The 17,590-nt window shown below is 38.2% G+C and overlaps 1 protein-coding gene and 1 pseudogene across 18 annotated transcripts in view; one reads left to right on the forward strand and one right to left on the reverse strand.

The window, feature by feature from the left end:
* The window catches only part of MLLT10 (MLLT10 histone lysine methyltransferase DOT1L cofactor), a 233,864-nt gene that overhangs the window by 16,687 nt on the left and 199,587 nt on the right, over nt 1–17,590 (forward strand). For 2 of the 18 annotated variants that reach the window (XM_053225377.1, XM_027073596.2), the window contains exon 1: nt 5,582–5,766. The exons of the other annotated variants lie outside the window; for them this stretch is intronic. The gene's annotated coding sequence lies outside the window, so the exon portion shown is untranslated. Of the gene's footprint in view, nt 1–5,581; nt 5,767–17,590 lie in introns of those variants that run through there. 18 annotated transcript variants of the gene reach the window in all.
* On the reverse strand, nt 4,061–4,146 carry LOC113603749 (uncharacterized; annotated as a pseudogene).

Consider the following 17,590-nt stretch of genomic DNA (forward strand, 5'->3'; position numbering starts at 1 on the left):
ATTTTTAATCAAAAAAATTTTTTAAATTTACATCCAAGTTAGTTAGCATATAGTGCAATAATGATTTCAGGAGTAGATTCCAGTAATTCATTCCCTATGTATAACACCCAGTGCTCATCTCAACAAATGTCTTCCTTAGTGCCCCTTACCCATTTAGCCATCCCCCTACCCACAACCCCTCCAGCAACCCTTAGTTCTCTATATTTAAGAGTCTCTTATTTTTGTCCCCCTTCCTGTTTTTATATTATTTTTGCTTTCCTTCTCATCTGTTTTGTATCTTAAATTCCACATATGAGTGAAGTCATATGATATTTTTCTCTAATTTCTCTTAGCATAATACCCTCTAGTTCCATCCATGTTGTTGCAAATGGCAAGATTTCATTCTTTTTGATTGTGAAGTAATACTCCATTGTATATATATACCACATCTTCTTTATCCATTCATCTGTTGTTGGACATTTGGGCTCTTTCCATACTTTGGCTATTGTGGATAGTGCTGCTATAAACATTGGGGCGCATATGCCCCTTGGAAACAGCATACCTGTATCCCTTGGATAAATACCTAGTAGTGTAATTGGTAGGTGGTTCTATTTTTAACTTTTTTTTTTTCAAATGTTTGTTTATTTTTAAGAGCAAGACAAAGCGATAGCAGTGCGGGGGTGGGCAGTGGGGAAGGCGCAGAATCCGAAGTAGGCTCCAGGCTCTGAGCTGTCAGCAGAGAGCCTGACGAGGGGCTTGAACTAAAAATCCTGAAATCATGACCTGAGCCGCAGTTGGACGTCCAACCAACTGAGCCACCCAGGCGCCACCACCCTTTTTTTTAAACTTTTTGTGGAACCTCCATACTGTTTTCCAGAGTGGCTGCACCAGTTTGCATTCCTACCAAGCAGTTCAAAAGAGATCCTTTTTCTCTGCATCCTTGCCTACATCTGTGGTTGTCTGAGTTGTTAACTTTAGCTGTTCTGACTGGTGTGAGGTGGTATGTCATTGTGGTTTTCATTTGTATTTCCCTGATAATGAGTGATGTTGAGTATTTTTCACTTTTTTTTTAATCTCGAGAGCATGCGTGTGTGTGCAGGGGTGGTTGGAGGGGCAGAGGGAGAGAGAATTGTAAGCAGGCCCCATGCCCAGTGCAGAGCTGGATGCTGGACTTGATCTCATGACACTGAGATCATGACCTGAACTGAAATCGAGTTGGACACCTAGCTGCCTGAGCCACCCAGGCATCCCTGTATGTTTCTTTATTTGGATGTTGGCCTTTTTTTTTTCTTAAACATAATTTATTGTCAAATTTGTTTCCATACAACACCTAGTGCTCATCCCAGCAAGTGCCCTTCTCAAATCCCATCACTCACTTTCCCCTCTCCCTAGCCCCCATCAACCCTCAGTTTGTTCTCTGTAAGATGTTGGCCTTTTTGAACTAATTTTCCAATTTTTAATATTTTGTGTTTAAGTTTTTTTTTTTGGTTCTACTTTTTTTTTTTTAATGTTTATTTTTCAGAGAGAGAGAGAGAGAGCATGAGCAGGGGAGGGTAGAGAGAAAGGGAGACACAGAATATGAAGGAAATTCCAGGCTCTGAGCTGTCAGCACAGAGCCTGATGTGGGGCTTGAACCCATGAACTTTGAGATCATGATCTGAGCCGAAGTCGGACGCTTAACCAACTGAACCACCTAGGCGCCCCTTTGGTTCTACTTTTTGAGGCAATTCCTTACTTTGTCTTCTGACCCTTCACTTAAATTTTTAAAGTCTATTATACTTTTCTCTTGTGTTCTGTTTTTTATTTTTTATCTTCTGTTTTTATTTCTTGGATGTCTTTATTTCTTTGTTTTTTAGTTGAAGTATAGTTGACATACAAGGTTACATTAGTTTCAGGTGTGCAACATAGTGATTCCACGACTCTCTGTGTTATGCTGTGCTCACCACAAGTGTAGCTGCCATCTGTCACCCTACGGTGCTGTGACACAATCACTGAATATATTCCTTCTGCTGTGCCTTTGTATCCCTGTGACTTATTCCATAACTGGAAGCCTGTATCTCCTACTTCCTCTTCACTCATTTTGCCCATTCCCTCAGGGTCTGTTTTTGCTTATTTTCTTTGTTCCTTCATTTGTTTTGTTTAGATTCCGCATTTAAACAAAATCATATGGTATTTGTCTTTTTCTGACTTATTTTAGTTAGCCTAATATCCTCTAGGGCCATCCTTGTTGTTGCAAATGGCAAGGTCTCATTCTTTTATGGCTCATTCTTTTTCCATGGACACTTGAGTCGCTTCTGTTATCTTGGCTATTGTAATACTGCAGTAAACATAAAGGTGCGTATATGTTTTTGGATTAGTGTTTTCATTTTCTTTGGGTAAATTCTCAGTAGTGGAATTACTACGTCATATGGTAATCTATTTTTAATTTTTGAGGAACCTCCATTCTGCTTTCCAAAGTGGCTGCACCAATTCATACTGCCACCAACAGTGCACAAGGATTCCCATTACTCCGTGCATATCCTTGCCAACACTTGTTATTTCTTGTGGTTTTGATACTAGCCATTTTGACTGGTGTAAAGTGATTTCTTATTGTGATTTTAATTTACATTTCCTTGATGATGAGTGATGTTGAACATCTTTTATTGTGTTTGTTGTTCAATCTGTATGTCTTGTTTGGAAGAATGTCTGTTTCAGGTCTTTTGCCCATTTTTAAAAAATATTTTATTTTTAAGTAATGTCTACACCCAACGTGGGGCTCAAACTCTTGGGATCAAGAGTCACACGCTCCACCAGATGAGCCAGCCAGGTGCCTCAACCTCTGTCCATTTTTAAATTGGATTTTTTGGTGTTAAGTTCTTTTTTTTTCATTTAGCATATTTTTTAATTTTTTATTTTTTTAAGTAGGTTCCACACCCAACATGGACCTTGAACTAATGACCCTGAGATTAAGAGTCACATGCTCTTGTCGATTAAGCCAGTCAGGCCACCCCCATTCTTTATAGATTTTGCCTATTAATCCCTTATCAGATACATCATTTGCAAATATTTTTTCCCATTCAGTGAGTTGCCTTTTCTTTTCATTTTGTTGAGGGTTTCCTTTGCTGTACAAAAGGGTTTATTTTGATGTAGTCCCAATAATTTATTTTTGTTTTTTTTTTTCACCCTGCCTAAGGAGACCTACCTAGAAAAATGTTTCTATGGTTGATGTCAAAGATATTACTGTCTATGTTTTCTTTTAGGAGTTTTCTGGTTTTAGGTCTCAAATTTTGATCTAATCCATTTTGAGTTTATTTTTGTTTGTGACTAAAAAGGGGTCCGGTTTTGTTCTTTTGCATGTAGCTGTCCAGTTTTCCCAGCACCGTTTGTTGAAGAGACTGTCTTTCCTCCATTGTATATTCTTGCCTTCTTTGTTGGAGATTACTTGACCATATAAGCGTCGGGTTATTTTTGAGCTCTCTTCTGTTCCACTTATCCGTGTGTCTGTTTTTGTGCCGTTGCATACTGGTTTGATTATTATAGCATTGTAATGTATCTTGAACTCTGGGATTGTGTTACCTCCAGCTTTGGTCTTCTCTCTCAAGATTGCTTTGGCTATTTAGTCTTTTGTGGTTTTCCATACAAATTTTAGTTTTATTCTAGTTCTGTGAAAAATGTTGGTATTTTGATAGGGATTATAGCCTGCTTTGGGTAGTATGGATATTTTAACAATATTGCCTCTTCCATTCCATGAGTATGGAATATCTCTTGAATGTTGTATTTCCCTTCATTGTGAAGGTATTAACCAGAAGGTTTTTTTGTTTTGTTTTGTGTCAGTTTTCTGAAGTTTTCTTCTGCTCCTGGGACTCTCTTCCTCAGAAATTCTTTGTATTGTTGTTTTGGCCTGTCCTGTTAGAGACTTTGCTTAAAAATCTGGTGACTCTTGGGAGTGCTTAGGTGGATCAGTTAGTTAAGTAGCTGACTCTTGAGTTAGGCTGAGGTTATGATCTCAAGGTTGTGAGATTGAGCCGGGTGTTGGGCTCCACGCCTAGCCTGGATCTTGCCTAAGAGCTCCATCTTCCACTTTGTCTACCCCTTCCCCACTTGTGTGTGCGCACTCTCTCAGAAAAAATTAATAAAAAAGTAAAAGAATTCCTACACTTGATCTTAGCCAAAAGGCTGAGAAGCGATAAAAAATAAATAAAAGAATTCCTTTAAAAAAGTGTGGTGACTCTTAGGCACCTATTTGAGATTGGAAGCTCTGTGTGTGTGGGCAGGGATTGTTGCTGATTGCCTTCATTTTAGGTGATCTAACTGGATTCTTTTATTAGGAGACCACCAGCTGATTAGTTTATTGAGAGGGAAGTCTTTCATCTGGTTGGGATTGACAGACCTGGTTACCAGTATTCTTTGAGCCAGATGTTTGCTGGAATTTCCTATTTACAATTAGATTTTCAGTTAATTCTTCTTTTTCAGTATGGTACCCCTTTCCTCAGCTGTGCTTGGTATCCTCAAATCCAGATTTCCTCATTTACCCTTTCTGCAGTTTCTGAGGATGGGGGTAGTTGAGAAGTAGATTAGAGGGGAGTTTGGTTGTTTTTCAGTATATCCCGTCTCTCCTTTTTAGCTTCACCTGAACGCATTCTTTTTGGATACATACACCAGCAGTGTGCATGTGTGACTCCTACCCCCTAGTGCCTGGTACCTAAAGTTTCTCCAGTTTCTGGTGCTATGTAGTCTAAGATACATTGCTTTTGGGCTTATCTTATTGCAGCAACCTTTTCTGATTTGTTAAGTCATTTACTCCTTGTCTCCTTTCTAGTTTCCAAAATTTTATAGCTGTTGTCTTCTCTTATGTTCTTTTTCTATTTGTGACTTTATGTCCTTTTACCTCACTTACTGGAGTTCTAGGAAGGAGGGTGGAATTAACTACCTGTGCTCATGATGTGGTCTTTTCCCATTTCTTCCAGGGTCTTGTTTTATGTTTTAGTCTGTCCTTTTTACTTGATTTGTTTCCCCTACTCACTTTACAGACATTTTTGAATCTTCCCATGGATTCTACTTTCCCTTTACATTTTTCCCTTTTCATTTCTTGTCTTTTCTCTTTCCCTAGCGAGCTTCCTGGAAGAATAAAGCTGTAGTTGATACTTCTGCTTCACCTGTCTAGTATAGTCTAGCCTCTTAGTTGTACATAATGATTGAGATACAACTTTGTTGTCATTTTAAGCAGCTGTGTATGAAATCTGTATTTGCTGTAAGACTCTCATCATGGACACTTGTCCATTTCGTCTTTTAGTAATCCTTATATAAAAGTTCGTGTACAAGAAATTCTTTTAATAACTTAGCATCAGGAAAAGTGACTCCCTTGAGGATTTGGTATATTTCCTCCTTTTTGATAGCTCTGGTGATACACATTCTGTTTTTCTTTTTGTTCTGGCTATCAGGCAGCCCAGAACCAAATCTGGTCTTTAGTCACATCAGTTATATTAATCTGATTATTAGTATGTTTGTTTCTTCCTTCTCCTCCTGTGGGGTTTAGGACTTCACCTCTTATCTCTGTTTCTCTGCGTGTTGATTTCATTCTCTCATACTACAGACTCTCTACTTCATGAGGCTGGAACCATGACTGCTGGCAGCTCTTGGCTCTCATCTTCCCAGCCCCTTCTACCAGAAGAAGGGGCTCTCTTGAAGAATCCTGGGAAGGACTCTGATTGGCCTGTCTTGGATCATGTACCCACCATCCCTGTGGCTGGAGTGGGGAGGGTACTATGAATGGCAACCCTCACTAGAACTACATAGTTGGAGTCAGGGGTAAGAGCAGTTTCCCTAAATCAGGGGGATGACCTTCATACTGGCTTTCAATGTTCATTTTTCTATTTTTTGTTGTTATAATACAGGTTGTTAATGTGTGCACTGCCTCAGATCCTTTTCTGAAAAAAATTTGCGTGTAAATAAATAAGTGCATAAGATATCACAACCTCCTGTTCATTCACCTTTGATATTATTACATTTGGCTCTAAGTCTGCCATTGTTGATTATGCTGTTAACTTCAAATGGGCAAATCCAACATTTTTTCAGTTTTCATTCTCTTTGATCCACTTGTCAGCATTTAGAACTGTGATCACTCAGTTGCTCTGTGATCACTAGTGTCATTGTAAAAACTGATCACTCCATTGCAACTCTCTCTTCTCATGACTTTTGGGAAGCTGCTTTCTTCTAACCTCTTTAAACATATTGCCTTTTGGTTTCCTGTTTGGCGTTACTTCCTTCCTTCCTTTAAAATTTAAGTTACACGATTGCTTTTCTGGCTTGTTTGTTTGATTATCTTAACTCTGTGAAAAATTATGATGTATGCTTGGGGATCTAAGTATTAATAATATCACCTGAATAATTTTTTTCTAGCCTTCAGATCCATATTTGCAATTACCCTCTGGATATCTGTATCTAGGTATCCTAGGCATCTTAAATTTGATTTCTCAGGGTGTCTGGGTGGCCCAGTCGGTCAAGTGGCCGACTTCAGCTCAGGTCATGATCTTGCAGTCTGTGGGTTCGACCCCTGCGTCGGGCTCTGTGCTGACGGCTCAGAGCCTGGAGCCTGCTTCCGATTCTGTGTCTCCCTCTCTCTCTGCCCCTCCCCTGCTTGCTCTCTGTCTCTCTCTCAAAAGTAATAAACATTAAAAAATTTTTTAAAATTTCATTTCTTTACCTCTATAGTCATTGGCATAATTTAAGCTTTAATTTTTTTTTTTTTTTTTGTCTGGAGAATTGCAATAGCTTGAATTAACTTACTTGGTTTTTGGTAAGGTGATATATTGACATGGTTCAAAAATATAAAAAGATAAATAGTGGGGGCACTTGGTTGGGTCAGTCCATGGAACATGCGACTCTTGATCTCTTGAGATCATGACCTGAGCTGAAGTTGGATGCTCAACCAACTGAGCCACCCAGGCACCCCTCCTGTAGTGTATCTTAACTGTTGGTGGAGGGAAACTTTTTTCCCTTGTCCATAGTATTTTTACTATAAGTATTGTATTTCTCACTGACCCCTTTTTTAAATAATTTTTTAAAATGCTTATTTTTGGGGGGGGGGGAGAGAGTACTTGTACACGTGTGCACGCGCAACTTGGGGAGGGACAGAGAGAGAGGGAGACACAGAATCTGAAGCAGGCTCTAGGCTCTGAGCTGTCAGCACAGAACCTGATGCCGGGCTTGAACTCATGGACGCCAAGATCATGACCTGAGCTGAAGTCAGACACTTAACTGATTGAGCCACTCAGGTGCCCATCTTTTGGCACTTTTATGTAGTTTTCATCCTGTAAGTCCTATACACATTTTGTGGATTTATACCTAAGTATTTAATTTTTGGGGAAGCAGTTAGAAGTAGTATTGAATGTTTAATTTTGGTGTCATGGCATGGTAGTAACAATTGATTTTTACCTTAGATTTTGCAACCTTGCTGAATTCTTGTATGAATTACAGGAGTTTTATTACAGATTCCTTGGGATTTTCTTTGTAGGGTTATTATTATTTCTTCCTTCTCAATTTGTACGCCTTTAGTGAAATTTCTGGCTAGAAATCTCAGCATGGTTTGGATTTAAGATTTAAGACCTTTGGGGAAAGGATTGATTCCATGATGAAAACCACTAAGTAGGCTTTTTTGTAGATGATGAAAACCACTGTAGGGTTTTTGTAGATGTCTGTATGAAGTTGAGGAAGTTACCTGCATTGTATTCCTATTTTTCTTATGTATGTGTGTATGTATTTATTAAAAAATTTTTAATCTTTATTTTTGAGAGAGAGAGAGAGCACGAGCAAGGGAGGAACAGAGAGAGAGGGAGACACAGAATCTGAAGCAGGCTCCAGGCTCTGAGCTGTCAGCACAGAGCCTGATGCAGGGTTTGAACTCACTAACCATGAGCTTATGACCTGAGCCCAACCCACTGAGCCACCCAGGCGCCCCATTCTTATGTATTTATTTTAAAAAGTCACAAATGGGTGTTGAATTTTGTTAGGTGCTTTTTCTGGCATTAATAGATGTACTTTTTTTTTTTTTAAACCTGTTAATATGGTAGATTACGTTCATTGATTTTGAATATTTAACTTAAGTGGAGTAAGCCCCGCTTGATATGGCACATAACTCTTTTTATGTGTTACAGGATTCTATTTATATTTTGTTAAGGATTTTTTCATCTCTCTAGTCATGAGAGATACTGGTCTGTAGTGTTCTCTTTTCATGTTCTATATGGTTTTGGTATTGGAGTAATACTAGCTTTGTAGAATGAGTTGGGAGAAATGCTGCTTTTTCTGTTTCCTGGAAGAGATTGTATAGAATTGGTGTTAATTCTTTAGATGGTTGGTACAGTTGTCCACTGAAACTACCTGGACCTTCATATTTCTTTTTTGGTAGTTTTTAAGGTACAAGTTAAAATTTAAAAATAGTTACAGGGCTATGAGTTTCTGGCTGGCTCATTTGGAAGAGCATATGACTCTTGATTTTAGGGTCATGAGTTCAAGCCCCATATTGGATGTAGAGATTACTAAAAAAAAAAACCAAAAAAACCCCACAAAAAACCCCAAAAAACTTAAAATAGTTACAGGGTTATTCACATTACCAGTTTCATAATTGGTGAGTCAGAGTAGTTTGTGTTTTTCAAGGAAGGGATCCATCTTCTCTAAGCTGTCAGTTAGCGTGTGAAGTTGTTCATGGTATTCCCCGATTATCTTTTTGTTGTCTGCAGGTTCTGTGCTGATATCCCTTTCCTTTTCTTTGTCAGCGTTGCTAGAGGTTTATCAATTTTATTGATCTTTTCAGAGAAGCAGCTCCTTCCTTGTTTTGTTGATTTTTTTTTTTTTCTAGTTTAAATTTTACTGACTTCTCTTTATTTTTAATTGCTGTCTGCTTGCTTTGGGTTTATTTTGTTCTTTTTTTAGTTTCCTGTGGTAGAAGCTTCGATTATTGATTTGAGACTCTGACTTTTCTGTGCATGGTTATAAATTTCCCTTTTATTACTGGTTTAGTATGTCCCACAGGTTTTAGGATTTTCACTGAGTTGATTTTTTTTTTTTCATTTTCTTCACAACTTCCTCTTTCAATATTGCGTCACTTTCTTGCCTCTGTGGTTTCTTTTGTTATTAATTTATTTAAAACATTTTTAATGTTTATTTATTTTTGAGAGAGAGAGAGAGTGCGTGAGCGCTCGCACAAGTAGGGGAGGGGCAGAGACAGAGGGAAACACAGAATGCAAAGCAGGCTCTAGGGTCTGAGCTGTCAGCACTGAGCCTGATGTGGGGCTCAAATCCACGAACCGTGAGATCATGACCTGAGACAAAGTCAGATGCTTAACCTGAGCCATCCAGGCACCCCAGGCCTCTGATTTCTGATGAGAAATTTGCTCCCAAGTTAATTTTATTGTATAAAGAAAATGTTTTTCTCTGGCTTCTTTTCAAGATATCTTCCTTGTTTTTAGATTTCAGAAGTTTAATCAGGATGTGTTTAGGGGTAGTTGCCTTTTGAATTATCCCTTTTGAGATTTGCTCAGCTTCTTGATTCTGTAGTTTTATGTCTTACCAAAACGGAACATTTTCAGCCATTCTTTTTTTTTAATGTTTTATTTATTTTTGAGAGAATGAGCTTGAGTGGGGGGGAAGGGCAAAGAGAGAGGGGGACAGAGGATCTGAAGCAGACTCTGAGATGACAGCAGAGAGCCCAGTGTGGGGTTTGAACTCGTGAACTATGAGATCGTGACCTGAGGCAAAGTCATATGCTCAGCCACCCATGTGCCCCCAGTCATTCTTTGTTTGAGTACTTTTTCTTTTTTCTGCTTTTAAAAAAATTTTTAATGTTTATTTTTGGGAGAGAGATGGGTGGGGGCAGAGAAAGAGGGAGACACAGAATCCGAAGCAGGCTCCAGGCTCTGAGCTGTCAGCACAGAGCCCGACCTGGGGCTCAAACCCATGAACTGTGAGATCATGACCTGAGCCAAAGTTGGATGCTCAACTGACTGAGCCACCCAACTGATTGAGTACTTTTGTAGTCCCGCTTTATATCTCCTTTTCTTCTTGAGACTGATGACATAAATGTTAAGAATTTTTGTTATGGTCCCAAAGGTCTTTGAGGATCTGTTCATTTTTATTTCTTCACACTCTTCCCTGTTGTTTATATTGAATAATTTTGATTGTTATATCATCTAGCTCATGGATTCTTTTACTCTCTTTCCTTGATTCTGCTATTGAAGTCACATATTGAGCTCTTAATTTTGTTTATTGTACTTTTCAGTTCTAAAATTTTCCATTTGGTTCTTTATATTTTAGATTTTTTCTGAGGCTTTTTATATTTCATTTCTGTGTTTGTAACTGCTCATGGAATCATTTATTTATTTATTTATATTTTTTAAGTTTATATATTAGAGAATGCAAGCAGGGAAGGGGAAGAGGGAGGGGGAGAGAGAATCCCAAGCAGGCTCCGCATTGTCAGTGTAGGGCCTGATGTGAGGCTTGACCCAAGAACCGTGAGATCATGACCTGAGCCAAGATCAAGAGTCAGATGCTTAACTGACTGAGCCATCTAGGTGCCCCTGGAATCATTTTTTAAAAAAAGACTTAATTTAATCTCTACACCCAGTGTGGGGCTTGAATTTATAATCCTGAGATCAAGAGTTGTATGCTGTACTGGCTGAGCCAGCCAGGCATTCCTCATTTAGTCATTTTTATTATGGGTGTTTTAAAATCTTCATCAGGGAGCACCTGGGTGGCTCAGTCGGTTAAGCGTCCGACTTTGGCTCAGGTCATGATCTCATGATATGTGGGTTCGAGCCCCACATTGGGCTCTGTGCTGACAGCTCAGAGTCGAGCCTGCTTTGGATTCTGTATCTCCCTCTCTCTCTGCCCCTCCCCTGCTTGCACTCTGTCTTTTTCTCTTTCGCTTTCAAAAATAAACATTAAATTTTTTTTTTTGTTTGTTTTTAAATCTTTATCAGAAGATTCTAACATCCTGGGGTGCCTGAGCGGCTCAGTTGGTTGAGTATCCATCCATCTTCGGCTCAGGTCATGATCTCACGGTTGGTGAGTTTGAGCCCCACATTGGGCTCACTGCTGCCAGTGCAGAGCCTGCTTCAGATCCTCTGTCCCTCTCTTCTCTTTGACCCACCCCTACTCATGCTGTCTCTCTTAAGAAGAATAAAATAAAGGATAATTGTAACCTCTGTCAGATGTTAAAATTACAAATATTTACGTGTTGACATCTGTTGATTGTCTTTTTCATTCAATTTGAGATCTTCTTGTTTTTGTTACGACAAATGATTTTATTTATTTTGAGAGAGAGAGAGAGAGAGCTAGAGCATGGGAGGGGCAGAGAGAGAGGGAGAGAGAATCCCAAGTTGACTCTACACTGCCAGCATGGAGCCTGATGTGGGGCTCAAACCCACAAACCATGAGATCATGACCTCAGCTGAAATCAAGAGTTGGATCCTTAACCAACTGAGCCACCCAGGTGCCCCTATGACAAATGATTGATTGAAACCTGAACATTTTGTGTTATGTTTTGGGACTTTGCATCTTACACAAACCTGTTTTAGCTGGCTTTTTCTGACACTTGTCTGATTTGAGGAGTTGTGGTTGGCATCTCCTTATGCCAGATGTGGGATGAAGTTCACATTCCCTATTGGGCCTTTGTTGACATTTGGGGGAGGCTGCTTGTTAATGCTAAGCAGAGGTGCGTATGATGGTGCTCTACCTGATCGCCACAATGGATATGGCTTCATTTACCACTGTGTGTTGGTGAAACTCCTAACTCCTTGCTAGATGTTCTGACACCACCCCAGGGACAGGATCAGTTTCCTTGTTACTGCCAGATGGAGGTGAAAGTCCAGGCTTCCCTTGTTGTCTCCATTGACACAGTTGGGGGACATGCTCATTACCAGCCAGTGAGGTTGAGAATTCTGGTTCCCTGTTTGTTGTGCTCTTACACTACCCCAGGGGTAGTCTTAGAATGACTCATAATCTCACAAGAGTGGATGTCTAGCTTCCTTGCTTGACCATTGCAGGAGTGGGTGGGATTAGCTTTTTCTGTGGTAATGTGCTGGAGTAGAGCAGCTACTGTCTAAAAGTTTTCTTTTCCTAGCTAATATGAGCCCTTCCTGGTTGTTTGTCTAGCAAGAGAGAGGAGTCCTTTCATTTGAGCTTTTTTTGGGGGTTGGGGGGGGGTCTGTTCTGTGCTTGTCAGTGCTTCTGGGTTGCTGACTTTTTCCAATCAAAGAGTGGGATATATTAGGCAAAAAGAAAACCTATGGAACCTCAGTGCCATGTTATTCCTTGAGTCCTGTGGTTTCTAGCTAATTTGCTTTCTTAACATTTTTCAGAATGTATTTGTTTCATTTATAGTGTCTACAGGTTTTGTTTGTATTGCCTAAGAGGGAAAAGTACATCTCCATCATCCAGTAAATGGAGGAAGTGTAGCCTTTGATTTCAATGAGTTGGCTCTGTTGTTTTTGATTTATATTTCATTGATTGCTGCTCTGATCCTTATTTCTTCTTTTGTTTTTGTCCTTTAATTTCTTGAGGTACAAGGTGAAGTCATTGATTTGAGATTTCTAACAGGTATTTAGTGCTCTAACTTTTCCCCTCAGTTATTGCTTTAACTGCCTTGCACAGATTTTGGTAAGTTTTGTTTTCATTTTCATTCATTTAAAAATAGATTCAATTTTCTCTTTTGGTTTCTTTGTTGACTTACTCGTCAGAGAAAATTCTTTGTATTACTTGAAACCTTTAAAATTTATCAGTAGTTGTTTCATGGCCTGAATATAGATCTGTCTTGGTGAATCTTCCATATGTCCTTGAATAGAATGTGTATTTTGCTAGTTTGTGTAGAGTATCCTGTCAGTGTCACTTAATGTCAGTTTGTTTGATGGTGTTCTTCTGGTTGATAATGTTGTTCAAAGTTACTATATTCTTACTGATTTTCTGTTTACTCGTTCTACCAATTGAGAGAGGTTTGTTGAAATCTCCATATATAATTGTGGATTTTCCCATTTCTTTTTGTAGTTCTGTTATTATTACATCATGTAGTTGGAAGCTGTTACTAGATGAATAAATGTTTAGGATTTTTATATTGTCTTAATGAGTTAAAGCCTTTATCTTTGTAAAATGATCCTCTTTTTTCCTGATATTGTTGATTTTTTTTTGTCTTTTTATGGAAGTGTAATTAACATAGTGTTACATTAGTTTCAGGGGTACAATATTATTCAACAATTCTATACATTTCTCAGTGCTCATCAACATAATCATTAATCTAATCACCTTTATTATTGTTCTTATCTATTTTACCGACTTACATTTTACTGTTTTCCATTTTACTCCCCATTCCCCACCTTCCCTTCTGGCAGCCCCCAGTTCTTTGTATTTATGGGTCTGTTTCTGTTTTGTTTGTTCACTTACTGTTTTCTTTTTTAGATTCCACACATAAGCTAAATCATATGGAATTTGTCTTTCCCTGGCTGACTTATTTTAGCATTATACTCTCTAGATTCATTCATGTTGTTGCAGATGGAAAGATTTTATTCTTTTTTTTTTTTAATGGCTGAGTAATACTCCATTACCTACACATACATGCACACCTTCTTTATTCATCTATCCATAGACACTTTGGTTGCTTCCATATGTTGGCTATTGTAAATAATACTGCAGTAAACATAGAAGTACATGTATCTTTGTGAATTAGTATTTTTGTTTTATTTCGGTAAATATTCAAGTGGAATTACTGGATTATATGATACTTCTACTTTTAATTTTTTGAGGGATCACTATACTATTTTACACAATGGCTGCATCCGTTGAGTTTCCACCAACAGTGCATGAGGGTTTCTTTTTCTGTATGTCTCCTTTGGAGGAATGTACATTCAGGGCTTTTGCCCACTTTTTAATCAGATTTTTTTTGTGTGTGTGTTGAGTTGTGTAAGTTCTTTGTATTTTATTTTATTATTATTTTTTAACATTTATTTATTTTTGAGACAGAGAGAGACAGAGCATGAACAGGGGAGGGGCAGAGAGAGAGGGAGACAGAATCTGAAACGGGCTCCAGGCTCTGAGCTGTCAGTACAGAGCCCGACGCGGGGCTCGAACTCGCGGACCGCGAGATCATGACCTGAGCCGAAGTCCGATGCTTAACTGACTGAGCCACCCAGGCGCCCCTCTTTGTATATTTTGAATATTTACCCCTTATCAGATTTATCATGTACAAACATTGTCCCTGTTCAGTGGATTGCTTTTAGTTGAGGGTATCCTTAGCTGTGCGAAAGCATTTTATTTTGATGTAGTCCCAAAGTTTATCCTTGCTTTTATTTATATGCCTGAGGAGACATATCTAGAAAAATTTTTCTATGGCTGATGTCAAAGATATTACTGCCTATGTTTTCTTCTAAGAGTTTTCTGGTTTCAGGTCTTATATTTAGATTTTCAATCTATTTTGAGTTTTTTTTGTGTGTGTGGGTGACTAAGAAAGTGGTCCAGTTTTGTTCTTTTTTTTTTTTCAAATGTGTGCTTACTTAGAGTGTGAGCAGGGGAGGGGCGGGGGGGGGCGGGGGGACACAGAATCTGAAGCAGGCTCCAGGTTCTGAGCTGTCAGCACAGAGCCTGACGTGGGGCTTGGACCCACAAACCTGAGCTGAAGTCGGATGCTTAACCGACTGAGCCACCCAGAGCCCCCTCTCTACTTTGTTGTTGATGTATAGAAATGCAACAGAGTTCTGTATATTACTCTATTATTATTTTATCTTGTGATTTTACTGAATTCATTTACAGTGTAATAAAATGATGGAGTCTTTAGAGTTTTGTATGTATAGTATCATGTCATCTGCAAACAGTGGCAGTTTTACTTCTTCCTTACCAGTTTGGATACTTTTCGTTTCTTTTTCTTGTCTGATTGCTGCAGCTAGGACTTTGGTACTGTGTTGAATAAAATGGTCAGAGTGAACATCCTTGTCTCCTCCCTGATCTTAACAGGAAAAGCTTTTTTTAAATTTGCACTGTTGACTATGATGTTGGCTGTGGGTTTTTCATATATGGCCTTTATTATGTTGAGAAATGTTCCTTCTACACCTACTTTGTTGAGGGTTTTTATCATGTATACATGTTGTACTTTGTCAAATGACTTTTCTGCATCTATTGACATCATATGATTTTTATCCTTTCTCCTATTAATGTGATGTATCATGTTGATTCATTTGCAAATATTGAACTACACTTGTATCCTAGGAAAAAAATCCCACTTGATTGTGGTGAATGATTCTTATTGATTATTGTGGGATTCCGTTGGTAATATTTTGTTGAGAATTTTTGCATCTATATTAGATATGATTGTAGTTCTCTTTTCTTGTAGTGTCTTTATCTGGTTTTTGTATCAGGTTAATGCTGGCCTTGTAAAATAAATTTCGAAGCTTTACTTCCTTTTTTTTTTTTTTTTTTTTTTTGGTAATAGTTTGAGAAGACTAGGTATTAACTCTTCTTCAGATGTTTGGTAGAATTCACCTTTGTTAAACCCACTGTCTTTGTGAAATAAGCCTCCTTTTTCTGATAGTATTGATTAAAAAAATTTTTTTTAATGTTTATTTTACTTTTGAGAGAGAGAGACAGACCACGAGCAGGGGAGGGGCAGAGAGAGAGAGGGAGGCACAGAACCCGAAGCAGGTTCCAGGCTCTGAGCTGTCAGCACAGAGCCTGACGTGGGGCTCGAACCCATGAACCGTGAGATCATGACCTGAGTTGAAGTCAGATGCTCAGCTGACTGAGCCACCCAGGCATCCCGATAATACTGATTTTTAAATCTACTTTAAGTGATATTAATATAACCATTTTTACTTTTTTTGATACTCCATGATGTAATATGAACTGTTTCTCTGGCTGCTTTAAAGATACTTAAAAGTATATTATATATAAAGATTATTGCCAATTGTAGTCATATGTTTTAGTTTACATTTCTTTCTTTGGATATATTGACACATGGTTTACATTTCATTATGTTTCTATTGCGTGGTGTTTAAAGAGTGCTTTTGTTCTGTATGCTTACAATATCATTAAGAATGGCAAATTGTTGACATTTTTCCCGATTTTTTTCACCTGCATTATCTCCTTGTTAGTGGCTCCAAATTCAAGTATATTTGGCCTTTTGAAGTTAACTTACAGCTAACTTAAACTGTCTTCATTTATTTTTAAGTAAACTCTACTCTTGGGGCTCAAACTCACGACTCCAAGATCAAGTGTCATGTGCTCCATTTACTGAGCCAGCCAGGTGCCCCATACTCTGTTAATTTTTTAAAGTATTTTTTCTATGTGTTTCATTTTAGTTATTAGCTATTACTTGATTTCTTGTGCTGTAAATCTTATACAATATATTTTTCATCTTTTTTTTTCAGTATATTTTTCATCTTAGACCTTGGTCATTTTCATCGCTAGAAGTTCAAATTTTTAAAAACTCTTATTCATATTTCTACTTAACATGTTTAATGTTTTTGCCAGCTTTTTGAACAGTGAGTGTATTCACTATAATTGTTTTATAAGATTTGTGTACTAAATTTGTTATGTGTCATTTCAAGATTGGTTTGACTGGTACTTGTTTCATTATTGGATGTAATTTGTTGCTTCTGTGTGTATGTCTTGTAAGTTTGTATTGATTTATAAACATTGTGAATTTTATCTTGTTATGTTCTCTATTTTAGTATGCCTAAAAATACTTTTTGTACTTTGTTCTGTGACATGGTTATTAGAAAAGTTTGTCCCTTTTGGGTCTTGGTTTTATGTTTTGTTTAGATAGACCAGAGCTCAGTTTAGTCTAGGGTTAACTTTTCCCACTTTCGGAGGCATAATCCTTCTTAGTACTTTGATGCAGTATTAAATATTGGGTGGTTTAATTCTGACTTTCCGAAACAAGCATTATTTGCATCCTTCTGTGAGCTCTGGTGCTGGGGTTATTTCTGATTCAACTGGTGGTTCTCTACCTGGCCTTGAATAGTTCTCTCGCGTGCAAGTACTGATTACTCAGTATTTTCTAGGACAGGCCTCCTTAGATCTCTTCCTTTTTCTTTTTCTCTAGCTCTCTCCTCAGTGCCAGTATTCCTTTTGAGTTCTAACTGCCTTGGCTTTCTTGGACGCCCAACATTATTTCTTCAACTTGGGGAGACCACATGCCCTGCCTGGGTTCCTTCTGCCTGTTCATGGCCTGGAAACTCAAGGCAGTAAGCTGGGCAAATGTATGGCCTCTCTTGTTGTTTGTTTTTTGTTTCCCAGGATCACTGTCTTTCATTACTTTTCCAAAATCTTCAGTGCTGTTGTTTCATATACATTTTGTTAGGTTTTTGTTATCTTATGCAAAAGGTTGAAGTTGGTCCCTTTTACTCAATCCCGACTAGAAGTGATATTATTATGGTTTTATTGTACATTTTCATAATGACTAGTGATGTTGAGCACATTTTAATTTGCTTGTTGACCATTTGTGTGTTTTCCCTTGTGAAGAGTTTGGTAAAATTCCCCCCCACCCCTTTTTAATTTGTCTTTTTAAAGATCCTTGCATGTCCTGGATACTAGTCTTTCGTTAGATAAATGTTTTGTAAGTACTTTCTCGAAGTCTGTGTTTTTTTCCCTCCTTTCC

Source organism: Acinonyx jubatus, chromosome B4 (genome assembly GCF_027475565.1).
Source record: "Acinonyx jubatus isolate Ajub_Pintada_27869175 chromosome B4, VMU_Ajub_asm_v1.0, whole genome shotgun sequence".
In the NCBI taxonomy this organism is placed as follows: domain Eukaryota; kingdom Metazoa; phylum Chordata; class Mammalia; order Carnivora; family Felidae; genus Acinonyx; species Acinonyx jubatus.